We start from the raw sequence: 25,240 nt of genomic DNA, 5'->3' as shown, positions 1-25,240 counted from the left end.
AAAAGCATGCATCATCAAAATTATTTGGTCAATTAAATCCCAGTGATGGATTGATTTTTCAATTGCAGCCAAGTGTCTGTCTTTGGATGTTTGGAGGAATCAAGACTGTTTTCAAAAATCAGCACCTAGGTTGTGACCAAAAATACATGACTAGTTATGAAATAACATTTATGGAAATGAAATACAAATTAAAACCAGCAAGTTTGTTCAACAAATACTCATACAAACAGTCTTTTAAGATTTTCAGGGATGTTGTGAGTAAAAATCATATAATTAGGATACAAATGAACTGCATGTTAATTTCCAGTTATATTTTCAAGACAATTAGAATAAAAAAAAAAAAGACAGAATAAAGTGATTGGTTACACAACTGAAAGTTTTTCATAGTTTGAACTGAAGACACTTTATCAATTCTCATTTGATGAAACTCACTTGAGGAAACACACAACAAAACTACATAAAATAATACACACTATCATTTCACAGTCATAAATCTATTCCTGTCTTTTCCTGCAAGCAGTCTGTTCCCACGTGTGATCATCTTTCCAAATATTAGTCAAAACAAAACAAAACAAAACAAAAGATTGTCTTTTATTTTTTTTTTTTTTAGTAACATATTTGTCTTTTCTTTGTTTTAAAGTTTATGTTATTCTGTCTTTCAAAAAAAAATTTTTTTTGAAAGTTTTAATTGGATTCAAAAGTCTGAATGTGTAGATTGGTTTAATATGGTACACTTCACTCCATGGAAAATATGATTTCCAGGGAGGAAAGGTCTTCAAACTTTTTTATTTTCCTTAAATCAAAACAAGGCATCTTAAATTATGGATGAAACAAGGCAGCTCTGAAAATTACATGGAGTCTGCATAGTTTTAGGAGTCTGTGTTTAAAATTAATTCTAAAGTGTGAGGCTGTAGTTTTGGGAATTTTTAACAAAGCTCATCGAAACATTAAATGAATTCCAGCACTGTGGTTTCTTAGTGCTACATGTGGTATATAAAATTCAAAATGTTTTGATGGTATACTCTAAAAGCTGAGAAAACTCTCTGATTGTTCTCTAAAATTTGATATCATCCCAATCAAGTACCAGCCCAGAAAATAATAATTTCTAACCCCTAAGAGGTAAGGTTTTATCCAGCAACAATGAGAGAAAATATTTTTTTCTTTAAAGATGGTGCTTAATAAAATTTAGGATATGAAATAGGGTTTATATAGCCTCTGCACTAACAGGGGATTGCTTTTGTTCATGCCTGAGGTTCTGTCCATTCTCACATCCTTGTTTTCCTAATAAATCCATTGGTATTTATTTTAATATATATATATTAAATATATATATATATATATTATATATATTTTCTGTACGGTATAATATATATTAAGTATAATTTATTTAATATATCTCAGGTTAGATCATCCCAGAACACTTATTTAAATATCCAAGAATTTATATTGCAGTATACATACATTGGGACAAATTCTGTCATAGTATGTACCTACTATATACCAAGAGAGATCTTGTATGAGGAAGTGTACACCGAAGTCAATTAAATGATAGTCATTTACAGCACTTAATGTAATGTAATGTATTTCCCCCTCTTTCCACACAAAACTATTACATTTCCATAAAAGTACTTGAAAACTAATTTCTGTGTGCATCAATTATTTAACTCTTATGCTCAAAATAATCACCTTGTCATCCAACTCCCTTCCACATGCTATAGGAAAATAATACCAAGTTGTCTGAATATTCCTTACCTTTAGTAACTTCTTACATAGTCACAGATTCGTTGACATGTTGGATTATACATGTATATAGCATCTATACAAGTTCCTCTACTAACACCAACAGGAGAAGGGAAATATGTGACAGTTGCAAATACGAAGTGAAATCATGCTTCTTATTTGCTTATACAAATGATCAAAGAGAGTGATGAGTGACCTCTTGTTCTGAGTTCTGAGTTCAAGCAGTTACAAAAGGCAAAGAAAAAACATTACTGTTGGTCACTGACAGATGAACTCCTTACTTGTCAATACAGCTTCATTGGTAAAGCAAGTAATACCAGAATTGCTAACGTCACTGAGAAACTTCTGCATCAGCTTTGGCCCATGGTAACTAGGCCTTACTTCTAACTACTGCAGAAATGAGTAATACAAACACATGCAAAAGAACTAATTTCATTAATAGTCAATGGATTTTCATAAATTACTCCAGAATTGTAGAATACATTATTGAGAAAACAGGATGAAATAGTGAAAGAACAGTAATGAAAGAATACAATGATACTTTGCATACTCAGATACTTTGCATCTGAGTTTTAAAATTAATATAAATCTTAAAGTATTAAGTCTCTCTGAAACTGTGACTAGGTAAACTGAGAGAATTATAGAAAATTCAACATCTTTCCTTATGTCCTTTGGTCCATTTTAACCTGAAATTCCGATTTGTCAGATCAATTTAAAAAGTTATTATAAAGTGATATATTCTGAACTTCATTCAGCTGGTTTACAAAGCTACTTGCATCTCTGACTGCTAGGATGCAGCAAGATGGGAGGAAAGAATTATTTTTATCCTGTCATTTGTTCCCACCACTCTCCTTCTTCCTTCATCCTACTTCCTTCATCCGTTCCTGATGAACTGAATCCATAGCTCCTCAGTCCTTTCTACTTTTTTTTAGTCCTGCCCATTATTAAACTTGAAAAGTTATGAAGATATAGCTCAAGAGTGAAATGATTCAACAGAAATTGTTGAATTGTTAATCCATTAGTATTACCTGTCCAAGATGGTTGTCCCCTCTTTCTGAGCAAAATTTTCCTACAGTTCATTTGTCTTCAATAATATAAGTCCTGGTAAAGAGAGGAAAACAAAGAAAGATTGACATGGATTATAGACTTTTTTTTTTTTTTTGGATGACCAGTCTAGAAAAGCATCAGGTCTATCCTATCAGCATGCTCTTTACTTCTGTGGAAACATTTTTGGTCTCTTTTCACTGAAGTAGCTAGGAAACCCCACTTCTCAGCTTAAAATTCACACTGTGACCTCTCTTACAGCTGTTGTCCTGACATTTAACCACTTATTTTCATGATATAGTGGACTGGCATAATTTTCTGTCTGCCATTGTCCAGCAAATGGAGTTTCATTCTTTGGATCAGAAAAAAATAAAATAAAATAAAAAATCCATTTTGATCCACTGGAACTCTGCGAACTTAACTGATGTAACTGTTTTCCTTCTCTTTTGTACTGATACATGTAATCCACCACTCAGAACGGCACTTGTTATGCTGGTTATAGTGCCTATACAAGTGTCATGCTTCAGGATCACCTCTACTTTCCTTGTTGTGTGAAATCTTTAGAAACTCCAACAGTTTTTAAAGGGAGAGAAAGAAGGAAGTATAAAAGCTTTAATTTTCCTGACAGTTAAACAAACAAGATTAGTGTAGGTTGCTAAAATAGGGAAAGATACAGATTAGGTGGAGCAGTTTTCTTTTTTTGTAAAAGGGCATTTGTCCCTAGATCAAATTTAGTTTCCAATATTTTAACCTGGCTTCACAACTTGACTTTTAAGATTTATTTTTTTTCTTTTAAGTTTTATTGTTTTTCAGAAACAATGTAGGATTGAGCTGGGAGGGAAGAAATAATTGTAACAATTCAAACTGTATCTGGTGAAGCTGCTGTGTAAAGGAAATTAGGGACTGTGAAAAGATTAATTCCTTGCCCTCCACCAAGGGCTATGGTCTGTGCTGAAAGGGGGAATCTAAGTAATGAGTGATACACTCTGACAGAAGGAGCCTTGTCATGCACAGTAAAGGCAGAACATTTCAGTCTCCTTCAGTCCAAGCCCCAAAGGTATCACTGACAGAGTAAACCAGTGAGAGAGTTTGCATAAGATCCCAAAGTCACTGTACCCAAGTGTTGTTGTTAAGGATTCTTTACTGACATGTCCAGCACCCCAAAAGTCTAAAATGACACTGAAGTGAACAAAACTTAATGTAGAGAAGCTGTCATTCTGACAATAGTTGACTTTTTAATGATTTTGAAATGACAAGCCATAGTGGACTGTCTATAAAACAACCATTATAACTTTAAGGTAATCCTAAAATGGTCAGATTCTGTTGCAAATAATTAATTTATTTATTTTTAATATATTTAATCCTTTGCTCTAAGGAGCAATGTGCCTTGGAAGCACATTTCTTCATTTGATAGCCTTAATCTAAATCTTCTTTGTGATTAACTTCTGATTGCTTTTTTGGCCTCTATTTAGAAGGCCTAAAAGGCTTATCAACTTGTCTCAATATTTCCTGATCCACGCTTCTATTTTAGTACATGAAACAACTTCAGATACATTCATCTCAATAATTTTGAGATATGTGCTAAATTTTATATCTTTTTGAAGTCCTCTACAGAAATCTTCCCTTCCCCCACTGAGTCCAAAAGTGAAGTCTGATAAGAAGGGAACTGAACATTTCTGTGACACCCATTGGATTTGCACCCAATAATATCTGGTTGAAATATATCTGTAATGTCACAAAATCAGCTGTAAACTTGTCCTCTCCATAATATTGGGAGCCTTTTTCTCTTTTCTCTTTCACCGAAGGATGCATATATATTTTCATGTTGTCTTTGCTGGTGGCCTTTATGGATGTACCCTTGAATTCTCTCGTAACGGATATAAGCTCACCACAGTCCCCTATTATGGATTCTGGGCTGATGCATGAACTAACTCACATTGTACAATGAAGGCTGGTTTGTAAGTGTCTAAGATTACCAGACAATATGGTATGCCCATATGAAACATCATGGTGTTTATGTGGAGAGATTTCTCAATAATGAGAGCAGAACTGTGTCAGCCCAGGGTCATGCTGACTTAAGTGTCAGTCTAATGTTTTTACCATGTTTCACAGCTGCAACAAGGCTCATGTAGTTCATTTGTATCTACACTGTACTGTGTTTACATAGCCTTGTGATCTAAGAAGGTCTTGGGGAAAGCAGGTGACTCAACTAGATGACCTTACTCATAACCTCATTAGTGGGTGATTCTTCCCTTCTTCCATAGATCTGTTTCCAGCTTTCCCCAAATATGACAAACAAAACTCATGAAAGTTGAAAGAATCCCACTAAAGTCTGTGGGCTGTGGCTCAGCTCCAAAATGAAGAAATTTTGCCTTCAGTATTTTTGTTATACTATTCCTTATTAACAAATTGTTCCTATATTTTTTGTTTGTTTGTTTGTTCCTTTCTATCTCCCTTCTATGCATTTATTTGTTTTGTTTTCTCCCTATTGGTCCTCTACGGGCAGAGGCTGATTAGTGTGGTGTCGGATAGAATTCTCTAAATGGGTCTCTACATGAGAAACAATGCAGAGTTTTGAAGATCTTTGAGATGACATTGGCAGCTTCCTGACCCTAATCACCTACATGCAGATAGAGCAGTACTTGTTTCCTCAAAAAGTTGTTTGTACACAAATGTGTACAGACTAAGCAATCTGTGTTTCCACGTATGAAGAAATAACAGTGTTGAGTGCTTTAAGGAGGATGATTCGTCCTCTTGTTGTTTGATTTTGGCAGTCAAAAAGTCAGCTGTAATCTTGCTTAACTAAAGAGTTCAACAATTCTCATATTTACCAAGAACTTGTTTCCAGTCATACACAAGATTCATAGTGTTCATATTTCATGCTACATTTGTTAGGTACATACCATACCATAAATCACCTGGAACAGAAACAATACCATGTGGTGAACTGAAGATCTTCAAAATCAGCTGTTCATAAATGAGCTGCAGACCATGGCTTATTTACTGGAATAAATAAATAAATAAATAGATAAATAGAAATTTGTGAATATTTTTGAATTAAGGAAAACGTGAATTTCATGATCACTTCATGAACAGACAGAAGAGAAAAGATGCTAGAGAAGGTAACTTTTGCAAACATCTCAATAAATTTATGAATATGTTACATTTTCTGAGTAAATTATGTTAAAAAAAAAAAAAAGAAGAAAAGATTGTGTGTTAATTGAAAAATAAGCTTACTTCACTCTATTTTCATAAGGGCTTGATCATCCATCCTGTTTACAAATAACTATGTTAATCATTACAATCTGAGAATTCAATGGCATTTTATTTTAAATAGTTTATGAGTCTCAGCTTTCCTGGTTGTTATAAACAGTTTGCCTAATTACCTTTCAAGTCTTCCTGTGTCTTCTGATTAATGAAAGATCTGTCCTGTGGCTTACACTCGAGTTGTTTTAAACTTAATGACAGAGAAAGAAAACAAAATGCTAATAAACATCCTGATGTCAGAGAAAATCATATGTTCTGGTCTAGAAACCACTCAAGCACATGCTTAATTTGCTGATGTATGTTATTCAATTTCAGTTGAAGTTAAGCAGGTGTTTAAGTTTTTTTTGTTGTTGTTGGTTGTTTGTTTGTTTGTTTGTTTTTGTTTTTGTTTTTTTTTTTTTTTTGGATAAGAGTCTGTTGTTGTTGTTTTTGTTTGTTTCTTTTCTCTGAATTAGAGTGCTACCAAACTAGAAGTATCTCCATTGCGACATCATTTAAATATAGAATAGTTCTATTACTGTGTCTCAATTGACAAACTGGACTAGATGTAATCAAAGAAGCAGTCACCACTTAAGCAGGAAGAATATCATAGCAGCTAATACAGTACATCCACGTGATTTGGGTGATATATTTAGGTGTGAAAGAAAATAAAGAAAATGAAGTGATGCAGTTTGGAGGGCAAAATAAAATGGTGATAAATATGTAATAAAACTGGTAAGGAAGGGAGTTAGGGCAAACAGCTAAACAAAAACTGAAATTCATACTCAATACAGTGGACCTAGTCAGGTGTGTAAAGTTACATGCAGTCTTCCACTAAAAGTTGTTAAAGCTGATCACAACATAACACTAGGAGCTTCACTGAACACTAAGAATATTAATTACAAATAATAACCACTCCTAATCACACTACACTGTGAAATGGACTGTCTGTATAGCAGCACTCAAAGGGTCATAGTGAAATGGGCTACATCTGGCTGGCAGCCAGTCACTAGCAGTATTCCCAGGCCCAGTCCTAGGGCCAGTCCTCTTTAACATTGTTATTGATGATCCAGATGCAGGAGTAGAATGCATCCTTTGCAAGTTTACTGATGACACTAATCTAGGAGGTGGTGTTGACTCTTTGGAGGAATGAGACACTGTGCAGAGGAATAGATTGGAGCATTGGACAGTCATCAGTGGCATGACATTCAACAAAGGTAAATACCAGGTTCTACACCTGGGATGGAGTAATGATGGACACATCTGGCACAAACTGGGAGATGAGTGGCTGGAGAACAACTCATCAGAAAAGTATAAGGTTGACAGAAGGCTCCATATGAGCCAGCAGTGTGCCCTGGCAGCCAAATAGTGCGTTTTGGGATGCATAGCCAGCCAGGCAATAGAAGGGATTCTCCCACTATATTTAGAATTGGTGCAGCCTCACTTTGAATATTTTGTACAGTTCTAGGTTCCACAGTATGAGGAGGATATTAAGGTACTTGAAAGCATCCAGAGGAGGACAACAAAGCCAGTCAAAGGGCTTTCAGGAGAGGCTCAAGACATTTGGGTTGTCTAGTCTGGAGAAAAAAAAAAGTCTGAGAAGTGACCTTGTTGGTCTCTAGAACTTCCTAAAGAGGGGAAATAGAGAGAGACATGCTGTTCTCTTCATCCTGGTAACCAATGATAAGACACGAGGGAATGGCACAAAAGTGTGAGAGGGGATATTTCGGGATATTTACTTTGTGGGTGGCCAAACACTGCAACAGGCAGTGAGGCATTTTACGCCCCATGCCTGTCAGTGTTCAAGAGGCATTTGGATAATGCCCTCAATAATATAATATCCTCTCCTCTCCTCTCCTCTCCTCTCCTCTCCTCTCCTCTCTCTCTCCTCTCCTCTCCTCTCCTCTCCTCTCCTCTCCTCTCCTCTCCTCTCCTCTCCTCTCCTCTCCTCTCCTCTCCTCTCCTCTCCTCTCCTCTCCTCTCCTCTCCTCTCCTCTCCTCTCCTCTCCTCTCCTCTCCTCTCCTCTCCTCTCCTCTCCTCTCCTCTCCTCTCCTCTCCTCTCCTCTCCTCTCCTCTCCTCTCCTCTCCTCTCCTCTCCTCTCCTCTCCTCTCCTCTCCTCTCCTCTCCTCTCCTCTCCTCTCCTCTCCTCTCCTCTCCTCTCCTCTCCTCTCCTCTCCTCTCCTCTCCTCTCCTCTCCTCTCCTCTCCTCTCCTCTCCTCTCCTCTCCTCTCTCCTCTCCTCTCCTCTCCTCTCCTCTCCTCTCCTCTCCTCTCCTCTCCTCTCCTCTCCTCTCCTCTCCTCTCCTCTCCTCTCCTCTCCTCTCCTCTCCTCTCCTCTCCTCTCCTCTCCTCTCCTCTCCTCTCCTCTCCTCTCCTCTCCTCTCCTCTCCTCTCCTCTCCTCTCCTCTCCTCTCCTCTCCTCTCCTCTCCTCTCCTCTCCTCTCCTCTCCTCTCCTCTCCTCTCCTCTCCTCTCCTCTCCTCTCTCTCCTCTCCTCTCCTCTCCTCTCCTCTCCTCTCTCCTCTTCTCTTCTCTTTTCTCTCTTTTTATTAGTCTTCAGTTAATTCCTTTCTGCAGTCATAACAGCTGATCTTGAAATTCCTCTGTCTTTCAGTTCATTTTCAGTAGCAGGAAAAAGGGTATTATGTGTAACATTAAATAAAATTTTAATATTCTAGTTGGTCATAGTGTTATACTGTTTCATGATATCATGGTATCGCCATTTGTGCAATTGAAAGCAGTTGAAATTAGCTTGAAAAGATTGTCTATGATATTCCTTCACTCTTACACAATTATTCCCTTATTGGAGGGAAGAAATAATGTAAAATGGTGGGATAAAAAAGACAAAGGAAATATGGTAGTAAGAGAAAAAAGCAAACAAAAACAAACAAACAAACAAAAGAAAACAAAACAAAACAAAAAAAACATTCTTTGTTACATTACAGATTGACAGCAACACAGATCATTAATGCTTTGGACTCATACCACCACACTGAATGAGATTCCTTGAGTAAAGGACACAGTCCAATCCTGTTCAAATTATACTGCTGAAAATCCTAACACATTTAATAATGGAAGAGTTACTCTAGATGTACTTAGTTGTTATACAGCAAAAATTAAAACTCAAGAAATAATAATAATAATAATAATAATAATAATAATAATAATAATAATAATAATAATAATAATAAATAAAAGTTTCAATGAAATTAAACACATACTTGTAGTGTAATACTGGCAAGTTAATTTACTTTTATAAACCAAGTATTTGCCAGATATATGGAAAAGGAACACAGGTTGTGTTTTATCAGCTGTCACAGAATCACAGAACTGAAGGGGTTGGAAGGGACCTCGAAAGATCATTGGGTCCAATCCCCCTGCCAAAGCAGGTTCCTCAGAGCAGGCTGCCCAGGTAGGTGTCCAGACGGGCCTTGAATATCTCCATAGAAGGAGACTTCACAACCTCTCTGGGCAGCCTGTTCCAGTGCTCTGTCAACCTCACTGTGAAGAAGTTCTTTCACATGTTGGTGTGGAACTTCCTGTGATCCATTTTGTGGCCATTGCCCCTTGTCCTGTCCCCACAGACCACTGAAAAGAGGTTGGCTACATCCCTCTGTCTCCCACAGCTCAGGTATTTATACACATTGATGAGATCCCCTCTCAGTCTTCTTTTCTGAGAGCTGAACAGACCCAGGTCTCTCAACCTTTCCTCATAAGGAAGATGCTCCAGGCCCTGTATCATCTTTGTGGCCCTCCGCTGGACTCTTTCCAGGAGAGCCCTGTCTTTTTTTGTTCCAGGGAGCCCAGAACTGGACACAGTACTCCAGGTGAGGCCTGACCAGGGCAGAGTAGAGGGGGAGGATCACTTCCCTTGACCTGCTGGCCACGCTCCTTTTAATGCATGCCAAGATCCCATTGGCCTTCTTGGCCACCAGGGCACAGTGCTGGCTCATGGTCAACCTCTTGTCCACCAGGACCCCCATGTCCTTCTCTGCAGAACTTCTCTCTAGCAAGTAGTCCCCCAGCCTGTACTGATACTTCAGGTTGTTCCTTCCCAGGTGCAGGACTCTACACTTCCTCTTATTAAATCTCATTTGGTTTCTTCCTACCCATCTCTCCAGCCGGTCCAGGTCTCACTGAATGGCAGCACAGCCTTCTGGCATGTCAGCCACACTCCTCCCAGCTTTGTGTCATCAGCGTACTTGCTGAAGGCAGACGCTATTCCCTCATCAAGGTCATCGATGAAGATGTTGAACAAGACCGGACCCAGCACCGTCCCTGGGGAACACTGCTAGTCACAGGCCTCCAGCCAGACTCTGCTCCGCCAATCACCGCCCTCTGAGCTCAGCCAGTCAGCCAGTTCTCAAACCACCTTGCCATCCACTCATCTATCCCACACTTTCTCAGCTTTGTTAGTAGGATATCACAGAATCACAGAACCACAGAATTGTCTAGGTTGGAAGAAACCTCAAGATCATCGAGTCCAACTTCTGACCTAACAATACAAGTCCTCCACTAAGCCATATCACTACGTTCAACATCTAAATGTCTTTTAAACCCTCCAGGGTTGGTGACTCAACCATTTCCCTAGGCAGCCCATTCAGCTTAACAACCCTCTCAGTAAAGAAGTTCTTCCTAATATCCATCCTAAAACACCCCTGGTGCAACTTCAGCTCATTCCCCCTCATCCTGTCATCAGGCAAGTGGGAGAACAGACCAATCCCCACCTCACTACAGACTCCTTTAATGTACTTATAGAGAGTGACAAGGTCTCCCCTGAGCCTGCTTTTCTCCAGGCTGAACAAACCCAGCTCCCTCAGCCGCTCCTCGTAAGACTTGTTCTCCAGACCCCTCACCAGCTTCGTTGCCTTTCTCTGGACTTGCTTGAGCACCTCAATGTCCTTCTTGTCGTGAGGGGCCTAAAACTGAACACAGTGCTCGAGGTGTGGCCTCACCAGAGCCAAGTACAAGGGGACAATCACTTCCCTAGCCCTGCTAGCCACACTGCTTCTTATACAAGCCAGGATGTTGTTGGCCTTCTTGGCCACCCGCATCCAGTAAAGGATGGAGATTCTCCTTAGTCCTCCTCTTTGTGCTGATGTATTAGTAAAAACATTTTTTGTTGTCTTTAATGGCAGTAGCCAGATTGAGCTCCAGATGAGCTTTAGCCTTTCTAATTTTGTCCCTGCACAGCCTTGCAACATCTTTATAGTCCTCCTTTTCCAAAGATTATAAAGCCTCTTTTTTCTCCTAAGCTCAAGCTTAGCTCAATTCTTTATTCAGCCAGACCAGTCTTCTTCCACACCGGCTCGTCTTTGGGCACGTGGGGCCAGACCATTCCTGCACCATTGAGATTTCCTTCTTGAAGAGTGCCCAGCCTTCCAGGACTCCTCTGCCCTTCAGATCTGCCTCCCAAGGGACTCTGCCAACCAGTGTCCTGAACAGCTCAAAGTCAGCCCTACAGAATTCCAATACAGCAGTTTTACTGGTCCCTTTCCTGTCTTCTCCAAGAATGGGGAACTCTACCATTTCATAGTCATTCTGCCCAAGACAGTTTCCAACCACCACGTCTCCCACCAGTCCTTCTCTGTTTGTGAAGAGAGTCTAGCGGGGCACCTCCCCTGGTAGGCTCACTAACCAGCTGCGTCAGGAAGCTATCTTCCATGCTCTCCAGAAACCTCCTAGACTGCTTTCTCTAGGCTGTGTTGTGCTTCCAGGATATATCTGGGAAGTTAAAGTCCCCCACAAGAACAAGCGCTGACGATTTTGCAGCTTCTGTCAGCTGCCTGTAGAAATCCTCATCCGTCTCCTCATTCTGGTTCAGCAGTCTATAACAGACCCCCACCAGGATGCTTGCCTTGTTGGCCTTCCCACTGATCCTAACCCATAGGAACTCAACCTTATCATTCCCAGCCTCAAGTTCCACAACTTCAAAACTCCCTTCCCCAATTTCCTACACTTTCCTACACTGGTCCTGAGCCTGAAAGAAGTGCTGTTTAAATGTAGTCCAGCTCTCACAAACACCCTTGCCCTCTAGCAACCTAGTCTATGAGATACTTCCAAGCAGGTCCTGGAAGAGGTCAAAGTTGGCTCTCCAAAAGTCCAGGGTAGCAATCCTCCTTCTAGCCTTACATCTTCCAAGTTCCATCTTGAACTCCACCATCTCATGGCCATTGCATCCCAAGCTGCCCCCCAAACTTCACATCCCTAACAAGCCCATCCCTGTTGGTAAGGATGAGGTCCAGAAGCATCCCCTACCTCATCAGTTCCTCCACCACCTGTGTCAGAAAATTGTCTTCAATGCATTGTAGGAACCATTTGGACTGCATGTGCCTGGCCGAGTTGCTTACCCAACAGATGTCTGGATAATTGAAGTCCCCCTTGAGAACCAGTGCCTGTGATCATGAGGTTACTGCCAGCTGCTTGTAGAAGGCCTCATCAACCTCCTCCTCCTGATGTGGTGACCTGTAGTACACCCCCACAACAGCATCCCCCATACCAGCCCATAGCCATGAAAAAGATTCAAAGATACGAAATATATACGAAAAATACGAAAAATATTAAATATAAATATGAATATGAAATATAAATATGTGATTATTTATATATAAATATAAATTAAATATGAATATGAAAAAAAGGTGGTAGCAACATCAACAGAAATGCTTTTCATTATTTTTTCCTATAGTGTGGCAATTTCACTTAAGAATCACTATAATATGTACTACTGTATTTACACTAATCACTCTTCTGAAAAAAAGTGTCAGTAATGATCAAGGCCAAAATCTTAATGTAGTATAGTGTGCTCTATAGGCTTAATTTTCTAAACAAAGAAGCAAAAAAAAAATGTTTAAAAATAAGTTGGAGTCATTTATGTTGAAATTGAAAACACATGCTATGATAGGGAAATGAGTTTAGTTGTTTGTGGTTGAACCCACTTGGAGAAGCTGGAGTCATGTCTGTTTAAGGCTAAATACTACATTAGCATGAAACAGTGGAAATGGATGTTCCATATATGTTTAGATTAATAAATAGTCTCCAAATAGTTTTGTGTCTGACATATTCACAAGTATACAGGAAAAGTATTTACAGTATGCGAGATGCCCTAATTGATGTCTTCATAATAAAACGATTGGGGAAAAAAATCTAATAATTCATTTACCATTTAAAACACTGGTGGCAATGTAATGTAAGAGAACTTGACTATTTTAAAAGTCAAATGCGACTGAATAGAGAAATCACATAGTTCAGATGTTGGTATCATCACCTATGTTGGTATCATAGAATTTTGTTTGCCTTAAAGTCAATTCAGGTTTAAGTGACACTCCACATTAAATGTTATTAATTATTTCCTGAATTGACTCCATTTATGTGTAAATATTAATATTGGAGTATGTTTTATTTACATAAGATCCTTTTTTCTTTTTCCAGTGGAATATCTCATACCAACTACAGAACTTAGACACTTGAAAGTACAGACTGATAAATGATTTTGAAAGAATGACCATCTGATATGACTGTGACTGGGAAATTAAAAGAGAATATCTTATACTGTTATTTGAATTAAAAGTATGTCAGGTTTGGTTCAATGTATGGCTATGAACAAAAAGTGCTAATGCCATGGGTGTAAATTTGTCTTTTTTACACTGTTTTCCATGTAGACAGGTAAATTTTTAGTACCATATAAACAGGTTTCATCCCTACCTTGCATACCAGTACTGTTGCCATCTTACTGAATGTGTGCTGCCTATGAGGCAACCACATAAACTAAAAAGGAAAAAGCTTGATATTCCAGTTCCAGGCTAAGGCTCTCTTCTTGAAAAAATAAATAAATAAAAATAGATTTGTGTATAAACTATACTGACTGGATCTGGAAAGAACTGTCATTTTCAAGATTCTTTTTTGTAATTATGGACGTATTGTTACTCTACAAGCAGAAAACATTCTTTCTGGTGTTTAAATGTAGACTAGAGACTTAAAAAATCTTTATGACTGACTATACTCAGATGTATAAACAATTTATTATATAACACTAAAGACTGGATATGGTTTATACATGTATATGAGTTTTAGAAAGAGAATCTCTGTAGAATAATCTATACAAATAATGTTCATCTTTTTCTTTCTTTCTTTCTTTCTTTCTTTCTTTCTTTCTTTCTTTCTTTCTTTCTTTCTTCTTCTTTCTCCTTCCTTCCTTCCTTCCTTCCTTCCTTCCTTCCTTCCTTCCTTCCTTCCTTCCTTCCTTCCTTCCTTCCTTCCTTCCTTCCTTCCTTCCTTCCTTCCTTCCTTCCTTCCTTCCTTCCCTCCTTACCCATTTATTTCTTACCACTATTACAATGAGTTCCACCAATAATAGTTCTGTTACCAGGAACATCAGACTTCCTCTGTGTTGTCTGACTGCCCATTTGAGTCAAGCATATTTGTTTGTGAAGTGATATGTTCTCAGCTGGATATATCAAGAAGGGCTCTGGATTGTTTAACTGGTCCAAATCAAATGTGTATTACTTCTTTCAAGGTTGCCTCTTCTGTGGTGACCTAAATTCCAATTCAAGTCAATGGCAAAACTCCCATTGGTTTTCAGGGAAAAAGATTAAACTCAATAATGTGTTTTAAATATTTTGTTTCTGTAGTAAACTCAGAAATTCAGGGTGGTCTGAGGAATACATCACACTTAAATTTATTTTGTTTTCAGCAGTAAGAATAAAGAGAAAAATATTCTGCAATAGCCATTGTAGCCATTGATCCTTTCTTCAATTAGAGATATGTCTGTCATTAAATCAATGCTACCTTAAATATTTTTTACATGTAGGAGAGGCTAACCTTGCTGTTTATGATCAAAGTAACTCAGTACCACACACAAACATCACTCTATCTCTGCAACCTAAATATTCACTTTTTTTTATTTTTTTTTTGTGATCTCAAGGGAAGCATCCTTTTAAGACAAAGTTGAATCGAGGATTTAATGCTAGTATTGGCCTTTTACTAGATTGTTGAGAAATTGAAGAATTCTAACTACAGGCTGCTTTATTTGTTTTCTTATTTTTATATGGTAAGAACTGCAGAAGCTGCTCTCAATTACATAACCTGAAACACATCCAGAGCCAAAATTGTTATGAAATTGCAAGGTGTGTAAAAACCACTATTTTCACAGTGTTGTAGGTGTACTTTTTGAACATAATAGTGATTTACATTTAATTCTTAAATTTAATTTAAGAATTAAATTCTTAATTTAGACAGTATAACATGAATAATACAGAAAGAAAAGACAAATCCACATTTGACCAGGCATCCAGTTCTAGTCTTGTATCTCTCCAATGCATCTCATGTATGTTTGTATGTTGTTGGTTTTTATTTTTTTATTTTTTTTTCTTTTGCATTGCTTCTAAAAAAGAAACATAAGCTGTCCACCCCATCAGTTCTAACAAAATAGTACAGTAGATAAGGATCTGATTTCTTTTAGGGTTCTTGCATCTTATATAAAATGATATGTTAACAAAGTTGGAAAATTCTGTTGTAAATGTAAAAAGATGTTTACAATTTTGAACATAAGAAAGTATTTGGGGAAAATGTGTCATATATCTGTTGTTTGTACTTTTTTCTTTTCACTTTTCATTTAAGGGTTGATTTTTTGTCCTACTCTGAAATTTAATATAGAGCCAAAATTGCTGATAACATTTTCTTTCAAAAGGCACTTTGAAATTCTATCATCTCTTAGAAGTTGTGTTTCTTTTCTGTTGAGATTGTATGTTACAGTCCTTACATTAAGTTCCCTTATTAGCAGCTTTCAAGTTGCCCATATAATCTTCAGTGAATGCAATGAGCTTAAAAAGCTGTGTTAAACAGCCTGGTTATGAAAAAGGCCAATGTCATGTTGCCTGGATGGTAATACCCTATGTTTTGTCATAAAAACAGAAGCTATAAAATGAGTTTCTGAGTGGTAGCCAGAAAAATGTGAAAAGAAAAAAAAAAAAAAGAAAAAAAAAAAAAAAAAAAAAAACACAAGAAAAAAAAAACACACTCGATTTGTAAAACAGATAAATTCTATTATACGGTTTCTGAGGGAAAAAAAAAAAAAAGCGAACGTTATATGAGATAAATGCCTTTATATTATGTTTGGTGTGCTCTTTAGAGAGGGATGAATTTTATTTTCCTCAAGTTTTCTGAGGCCTTCATAATTGCATGAGCAGAATAACCTTTACCTGGGCAAATACTTCCTTGTCTTTGGAGGGCTCTAATAGGTCAGGCGTCGCAGCTTTAGAATATTTTTTTCAGCAGACCTGTTAACCTTGATATGGCTACTTTTACTGAGTAAATGATGCAGAATTAGAGGGAACATTTTAGCACACACACGTGTAACAGCTCAAACATACATGTCTAAACCTTAAACTTCTTTAAAACACCAGAAGTATTTATAGTGATTTCAGAGGCTTTTCCCTCTGTTGTGATACTTTGATGTATCTAAAAGTTTGAAACATTAATAAGTTCAAAATCATTGGTATTTCTGAAGGGATTGTGTCAAGAACTTATTTTTATCAAAGTGTCATTGTTTGTTTTTCCATTAAATTATTTACTTTATTTATATGCAACAAAAAGAAAAGTTGAAAAAAAATAAAAGTATCTAATGCAGGACTCACATTTCTACATTTGTGGTTTGTAAATCAAGTTGCTTATAGGTAGTGCCTATCACACAGGTGATACATGAAAAACATATATAACTTCTTTTTTGTCCCTTGAAGTCTATGGGAGATTATACATATATATACATATACAAACATCATTCAAGTTTACATCAGGCCCATCTGGTTCTAGACATGACAGCATCTCCCAGGCAGGATTTTTTCTAGGGGTCCGTCACTAAACTAAGATTTTGAAACCCTTAACACACAACTTCTAAGAAAATGATTTTCTGTTCTCTTGTGAATTACTTGGAGTGGGTAGATCATGTATTTTATTTGCCTCTTGCTTAAACTACTGTTGCGCAAAAGCCGCCTTCAGATAGCCTACGCAATGGAAGCAGCTTTAGGGGGATTTCCAAGTGACAAGCACCGTTACTAATAAATTGTCTCAGAATGTAAAAATATGACCCTCTCAGGTGGTTCAGCCACAGTATTTGCAAACTGTGACAAAGTATCAGATTCCTGCCTTTTTGCTAAGCACTCGCTATGGAACAATACATGGCTGCAACTTCTCACTCCAGCTCTGATTGTGTAGCCCATAATTAAGGATTTGGATGAGGATGAATGGCAAAGAATGCTACTGTGCAATTGGCTGTAACCAATGTGACCTGAACTGATCCTGAATATAAACTAAAAAGAGAGAGATTGAGAGAGAGAGAGAGAAAGAAAAAAAAAAAAAAAGACCTCTTGTACCCTCTTCCGTGATCCATGTATGTTGTTAGCACAGACTCCCCTGCCAGGCTTTTCATCGCTGTGCTTTTAAAACCATTAGCGTGCTTTGTAGTCTTAGCAAGACGTGCATTTTTGAGGTATCATAAATGAAATCTTAGAAGATACCTTTCAACATATGCCAGGCACAGTTAAAAAAGAAAAAGGCCATTATGGTTCTTTAAAGAGAGGGAAAAAATCTCAAGGTGAAATGGTGCAGACATTTTATAGAATATGGAAAGTTTGAAAGAAACTTATATAGAATAAAAGGACAGAGGAAAACATAGTTACATTAGAGAGGGCAGAAGCTGCACAGACTATAGTTCAATAGGATTCTTTCTCGCTATATATTGTTTTTCGTCTTCTGTGGTACATCAGATGATGCCACTTTGACTTCCACTAAGTTTTTCCTGATATTCTTTTCTTTAATAAAAATCAAGAATACATTGCCAAGAGGTTATTTGGTATAACCCAGCTGTAGTCTGCTGCCATAGGGAAAACTTATGACTGAAAAGAATGTATATCTCAATTTATTTAGGAAAAAATGGGTTTAAGATTTTTCCAGTGGAAGCTTTATGTGGCATGATAACACTATGTGGAACAGATTTAGCCTCCTGTCTTCCAGATTTCCTCAGTATACAAAGATGTGCCAAAGCACTTTACCTGAATCTGGATTGAGCTCTGAGTCTAAACTTAGCCCAGCCGTAGAACTTTTATGATTCACATTGATAATGGAAAGGGATTTTTATTGCAGACCCAGATATGAATTGTTCTAGAAATGCTTTGAAGCTGTCACTTTGAAGCTGTCACTTTGTGAATCAGGTGGGTCAGAACACTCCTACACTCTTACGCTGCATGTTAATGTTTACTGATTTCAGTGGGGAAAAAAAAAAAAAGACAGATAAGACAGCTTTTTAGTGCTTTATATCTAGCTTGTACTTGGGAATGGTAAAGATTAGTTTAATTTAACAACAGAAAAGAGCATACGTATATATACACACATATATATATTAGTGGTGGATGCCTGGGACACACAATTACATTGGGGAAGACACTTAAGTTTTCTATTTTTTTCTTCTTCTTATGATAAAGTATTGGAAAATGTGGAGAAGGCCCTTCATGGTAAAGATGCTTCTTAGTGTAATAAAAAGTGAAAAATCCTGTAAGAAATAGGTAGCTGTTTTAGCAGAAAGAAACATAAACACTGAATACAGAGGAGCAAACAAGCAAAGCCTTGAGTGGTGGAATAATTTGAGTTTAAACAGTACTTTGGTTTTACATTTCTGGCTTTATTTCTCTAGAGATTTTTAATTTCTTTTCCTTTTCAGTCATATACATTTGTTTGGCATGAGGTGGAAAATGGGCAAGGGGCAAAAAGAGACAGAGAAACGTTCTCCTACTCTCTTCTGTTAGTTTGGAACAGAGACCTTCTTACAGTCTTACTGTCCTTACACTATGTAACTGTATTTACTTTAACTCTGTCCATTCCCTGAAGTTAAGTACACTTACAGAAAGAAATCTCTGGGCTTAGGATTCCTGATGCCTAATTTCATCCAGACTGTGCTCTATGCAGGATAAACCCACAAATGGAAAAGGATTCTTACTGACAGGTGATGATAATTTCCACCTCCCCTTGCCAGGAAAGGGACCTGTCAGGGATGGGCCTTTGACTATCTTGTAAACTCAGCCTTATATTAATATGACACAAGCTGATCACCGTATGTGTAAAACCTGCAACTCTATCCATGCCTTGTATGGGAACCATCAGGTTCCCATAAAAGTATTTTCATTGATCCTCCCACACGCTTTTGACTATATTGACTCAACAGGTTCAATATTGCATAGATTGTAAATGAAGAAGCTAATAGCATTGGTTTTTGTTTGTTTTGTTTTACTTGCTTGTTTTAAATCATTAATCCAATTACATTTATTCCTTACAATATATTTGCTTCTAGTCACTATACCAAAGTATTGCACATTTTACATAAGGTCCAGAACATAAGAACATAACATAAATTTCTAACTGATTAATTTTATTTATTTATTTATTTATTTATTTATTTTCTCCAAAAGACAAAGTGGATGATTAGAGACTGTAGTTTTACAAGGTGTATGAACAGATATCAGCATGACAGATATCTGTGCACTTTGCACTTGAAGGGTCTTAGTGATAATTTTGTTTTCTATTACATTTTTGTGAAGTACAGAGCATATAGCTGCACAGTACAAAGTATGAAGAAAAAAAAATCTTCTAGAGTAGAAAAGGCTTTAGTGTGTTTTTACAAAGAAATTGAAATGGGGTAAAAGAAAAAGTGGAAGGGAAGGAAAGGGAAAGAGTCAAAAAATCTTGCATCTGCAGAGGACAGAAGAAATATCTTTTTTAATCACTTTTTAAACCTGGAGTGTGTTTTATTTCCACATTTTTCACATTCTGATCTTCAAAATTCTTTAAAAATGGGCACAAAGTTAACCTTGAGACAAGTCCATCTAATGAATGGTACTAGACATGTAGATATCTTGGATCTGTACAGTGCTGCACTTCAGTTCATTTTTCATTCATCTCTTTTCTTTTTTTTTATTATTTATTTAGTCTGTAAAAAAGAAGTTTCTGTTGTAATATTGTGATTTTCCCACTGAGAACCTCAAGAAAATTACTTCAAAAGCTTGTTAGAAACATTTTTTTCCATAATAACGAGTTATTTTATATAGCTGATTATAAACTATATGAGACATTAGGTTAGAGACCAGACTTGTATTCCCATAAACCAAAATATATGTATGTTTGAAAGAAGAAAAAAAGGACTTGAGAAAGAAACTGCCTTCTTCATTGAACAGTTCTAAATCACATTTTCCAAGAGAGGAAATTATATACTCTACCTTAAAATATCAATTCACTTTAAAAGTATACAAAGTAGAACCTTATATTGGTTACATACATTCAAATAATGGGTTATACAGCAGTGAAATGCTGCAGAATACTAGAACTGGAAAATAAGAGGATTTTTAGTAGCTATTAGTTATACTTAGCATGGGTGATGATGACCAACAAGAAGTAAGTTGCCAGTACTCAAGTCTGCTGTTAGGAGATGGTGGAGTCCAGGATCCTCTGAGAAGAGACAAGGCTATAAACAGGATCACAGCCCTGGAGCTCAGGAGAACAGACTTTTGCCACTTCAGGGATCTGCCTGGAAGTATTCCATGAAATTGATGGAGAGCTGGTTGATATTTGAGGAACAACTCCTCCAAGCCCCTGAAACTCTCATCCTGATGAGCAGAGCGCTTTTCAGAGAAGGATCTAGGTGTCCTGACAAACAGGGAACTTAACACCAAACAGCAGTGTGGCCTTGTGTCAGAACAGCCAAGAGCCTCCTGGGTTCCCAAGAACACTGCCAGCAGATCAAGGGAAGTGAACCTCAGTGTTGCTGAGACCTATCTGGAATGCTTGTCCAGTGCTGTTTTTCCCACTACAAGAAAGATATGGATTTACTGGATCAAATGCAGCAAAGGGCCACCAATATGATTAAGGGGCTGGAGCATCTGTTACAAAATGAGGCAGAGAGAGCTGTGGTTGCTCAGCCTGGAGAAAAGGCTCAGGGGATCTTGGAAGTGTAAGTACACAATGGGGGCAGTGTCCAATGACAGTACAAGAAGCAATGAACATTAGCTGAAACACAGGAAATTTTGCCTGATTACAATAAAATACTTTTTGTTACTGTGAGTGTATGTAAGGTCCAGAGCAAATTGACCCAGCAAGTCTGTACATTTTGCATTCTCAAAGATATTCACACCCTGACTGGACATGGTCCTTGACAACCTGTTCTCTCTTACCATGACCAAGCATCAAGTTGGACTAGAAAATACCCAAAGGTACAGTCCCAACTCAGAAGTTCTGTAATAGCCACCTATTCTGTCATGTAGCCAGAGTATCAGAGCCATGAGTATTGCTACTATATTAGTCACCCTCCTAGTTAAAACAGTCTGTTCTAAGGTGAACTACAAAACTACAGTCTATTTCCACTGCAACATTTACTGCATATGAAGTGGTGATGGGTAATCCGGCTTCCTAATGAATTCTGCATACATGATAAGCAGGCAAGTAAGAGCATGTGGTTTACACACTCACTGTATGTGTCACAGCTCAGCTTGCTGAAATTTCTCAGTGAAGTGCATATAAAATTCTCCTTATAAAAACAGCTTAAAATAGCTTGAAGAGACGCAATTTCATTTTATTTAACTACCCACCTGTGAAATATCAAAGAACATCCTTAAACACTCAAGAGTGGCTTACTGATTATTTGGCAAATAGAAATGTTATAGAGCCCAGTTCAGCTTGGTACTTAACACTGTGCTTAAATTTAAGTAGATGCTCAAACCCTGTTTTAATTCATTTTCACATAGCTCAGTGGCACTTAGATACATGCCTAACTGTGTGCTTAAATGTTTTGTTGCAATGGTGATTTTGACATTTCTGAGACACTGTATAGTCCATGATGCTGCATAATGTTATGATTTGCAAATATGTTTGCAAAAGTAACTTCCTGCAGTTCTCTGGTTTGCTTAATACCACTAATTGAGTACACTGATTGCAGGAAAGGTTTATGCTATAGTTGAGTAGTATATTTTAAGATTTATTTTTACTACTTTAGTATTCACAATTTTAATTACAAAACTTAAGAAAACTGTAAAATCTCTTTACATGGGCATTAATTCAGAAAAAAATAATAATGATGATAACATAAGTCATTTTACAAGGTTGTAGAAGTGGTGTTGCCTGGTAGGAATAGAAGATAAAATGAAGAAATGGAGTAAGAAAACAACACTAAACTATCATGTAAAGAAAACTCTATCATTTTTTAGCCTTTAGAACATAGGTTGTGTAAGGAAAGGGGTTTATATTCCCTCAGAACTGCTTACAAGGTAACTTCAGTTACTAAAACTGAAAATACAAAAAAGCTGAATTTTTTAGCTGTTTTTTGTTTTGTTTTGTTCTGGTCCTTTTTTTTTTTTTTTTTTTTTTTTTTTCTTCCCCTGTGGAAGTACCATCCAATGACTACTCAATGACTACTTATTGTAAATTTAGAATTTAGAACTCTAACTCTGTGGCTAATGAAGTTCCTTTTGCAAATCAAGACTAAAATTGTGATTGTGCACAGTTATCATTGACCAGGCAGTATCATAGCTCCATCTCCAGCTGAATCCCCTTAGACGCACACTGCATTAGACAGGTGACCTGTGTGCGGTTCACACCTTCACCACTGCCATTTGTCTCACAAAGTTTTCTCCAGCACCCCTGAGCAAAGAAGCCATGTAGACCTGGGCTGTGTGTTAGTATTGTGATTTTCCTGCACATAAAAAGCTTGGTTTGTGTAGCAGAAAATGTCTGCTGAGATCTCAGTAATATCACATGTAATCCCCTGTTTTGTTCTCTCTCCAGAAGGTGTGCTAATAACATGTTAGATAATTAGGCTATAAATATCCAGTCGATGAGAATTAAACACTCTCACGGATTTGAAGCTAAGCTCTTTGTGTCTGAGACGGTGTTTTTCTTGTTCTTCGGTTGCACAGGGTCTTGCACAATAATGTGCAGTTGATGCCTGAGGTTTTGGGAGATTTAGTAGCCATATAATGAGGAGCTGAGTGAGGAAGATACATGTGTGCTTGTATTAACAGGTACAACATCAGGAATTGTATCACATCTACAATGGAAGTCTGTTACTGCTTGTTCAGTCTTCTGAGCTTTGTGTGACACTAGCTATGTTTTACCTTAATTTAAATTCTTCTTTCTAGAAACCATCCCAAATTTTCCCAGTGACATAAGTGATAGCAACACCAAGCCCTCAAAGACAACCCTTTAGCTTTCTTAAAATACTTAAATCCAGAGGAGCTTAATATAGTGCGTAGATGGTTTCAGTTGTCTTTTAAGGCTGGATTTCTCATTTAAAACTAATCCCACCTGTCACCTGAAAACTTTCTAAAATTGCCTGGCTTTAGAGCATGTTTGTTTATTTTGCAAGCACGCAAAGTTCTTTTTGGAGTAATTCCTAGCACAGGCTTGATCAATATGAAACATTATTGAAAGACACAAAAGCTCTGTGTATTCTTGGGTAAGCATAATTGTGCTCCCACAATTATCTTGGTGAACAGAGGAAAACTACTCAGTAATGTATTACCCTTAAAATTATTCTTTTAAATGGGTTCCATTGTGCACAGGTGGTAAACTTACCTCACATGTTTTTTGTATAAAAGCCTGAAATAACTGAACACTGGCAAACAAAATCTAATGGTGTCATTAAAATGACTGTAAACATTCCTGCTGTGGCAGATGTGTGCTTTCTTTCTGTTGATATACATTTGGATTGTTGGTTAAGATCAAACAAATGCAGAATTCTAGTATGTCAAAAAATGTCTGCATTCTAACAGGTTCTGCTCAGAAAGAGATCTGTTTCCTTCAGAGCCAGGATAGCTATAAAATAACCAGACTGCCTGATCAGATCCAATGTCTACTGTTATTTTCTTTGATTAGAGCTGTATTCCCTGTATTCTCCGCCATCTACAGTTTCAGCTGAACAAGAGATTATGTATTGCATCATTCTGGTTTGAGGAAACATTTCAACAGAGTAATAAATGTAAAGAAATATACAAAACTCAGAGCCAGGAAACCATCAGCTTTTTCTTCTCTCTAAAAATGTTGCCCTTGGTTTAACTATAATTGCCAGCCTTCCAGTGATTATTTACTCTTCTATGCAAGGTAACACAGGCATGGCTGTTGTTATCCACCAGAGAATAGGATAAATTTAAACACATTTCCTCAGAGCCAAATTCTCCAGCCTACAACAGAAGCTGATGGACAGCTGGGACTACAGCAGAACCATGTGCTTCCCTTCTGCTTGGAGCAGGAGCTGCGCTCCTCAGCTACTTGTCGAGAAAAGCAGAGCCCTGCAGTTGCTCAATCTTCCTTCAAGTGAAGAGTCCTGGGGAGTCTGGAGTAAGGCTCATGGGGAAAGAAGCCAGAGGATTTACAACCATCTGTTCATGCCCTCTTCCCCCCTGCACGCACCCCCTCCCCCCCAGGAAAATGGGGAAAATGTCTGTGAAGTCTGAAATGTCCCAGAGGAGGGATTTTTTTCTCAGCATTTTTTCAGGCAACGCCCTGTATGAGAAAGGATTGGCTTGGCCATCCAAACTTTAAGCTTCTGTTTATTCAGAATAATGCTCAGAATCTCTAAAGGTTTGCAGTGTCACTCATACTAAACCCTAGCATTTAGACTTTATAATTGTAAAATTCATTTAGGTCATGTTAGTTAGCCAAGAAATACTGCTATAGCCCAATCTAGATATTATACACTAGCTAACTGTTTTCACCTTTGCTCAAGTCCAAAAGAAAGTTAGATCTTCACTTTGTGTAACTGTGTGTAGCTCTACTGACAATAATGGTGTGATGCCAGGACATCAGAGACAGACAGTTTGCAGACAGCTGTGGTCATATGTCTTGGAAGCCAAGCATTTCTGAGTTGGGAATGTAGTGAATTTTAGATTTGGGGCCTGAAGCTCTTGTTCTCAACTTCAGTGGAAGTCCAGCACAGCTTTGGAATTACGTAGGTGTAATACTGATGCAAAAGACAGCAAAATCCATTCCACACAGCACAATGTATCTTTAGAAATGGGAAACGACATACAATGTGCTTTTCTTTTTAAAACACACAAAGCTCTTTACCTAAAGTACATCAAAGTCTTAGACTTCCTGACTTCTTTCTGTGCTGTCCAACTGCCTGAATATAGGTTGCCTGTGGTGTTATTAGATTACTGTATTTGGACTTGAGACTTGA

At 37.5% G+C, this 25,240-nt stretch overlaps 1 protein-coding gene and 1 long non-coding RNA gene across 2 annotated transcripts in view; one reads left to right on the top strand and one right to left on the bottom strand.

Annotated features, from left to right (window-relative positions):
* The window catches only part of LOC137849866 (uncharacterized), a 52,983-nt gene extending 50,848 nt beyond the window's left edge, over positions 1-2,135 (bottom strand). The window contains exon 1 of the long non-coding RNA XR_011092118.1: positions 1,753-2,135. This is a non-coding gene — a long non-coding RNA (uncharacterized lncRNA). The remainder of the gene's footprint in view (positions 1-1,752) is intronic.
* Positions 1-25,240, top strand: part of SEMA3A (semaphorin 3A) — a 339,984-nt gene that overhangs the window by 21,588 nt on the left and 293,156 nt on the right. The gene's annotated exons all lie outside the window — the stretch shown is intronic.

The sequence above is a fragment of the Anas acuta genome, chromosome 1, assembly GCF_963932015.1.
Source record: "Anas acuta chromosome 1, bAnaAcu1.1, whole genome shotgun sequence".
NCBI lineage: Eukaryota > Metazoa > Chordata > Aves > Anseriformes > Anatidae > Anas > Anas acuta.
This window is presented reverse-complemented; position numbering and strand designations above follow the sequence as displayed.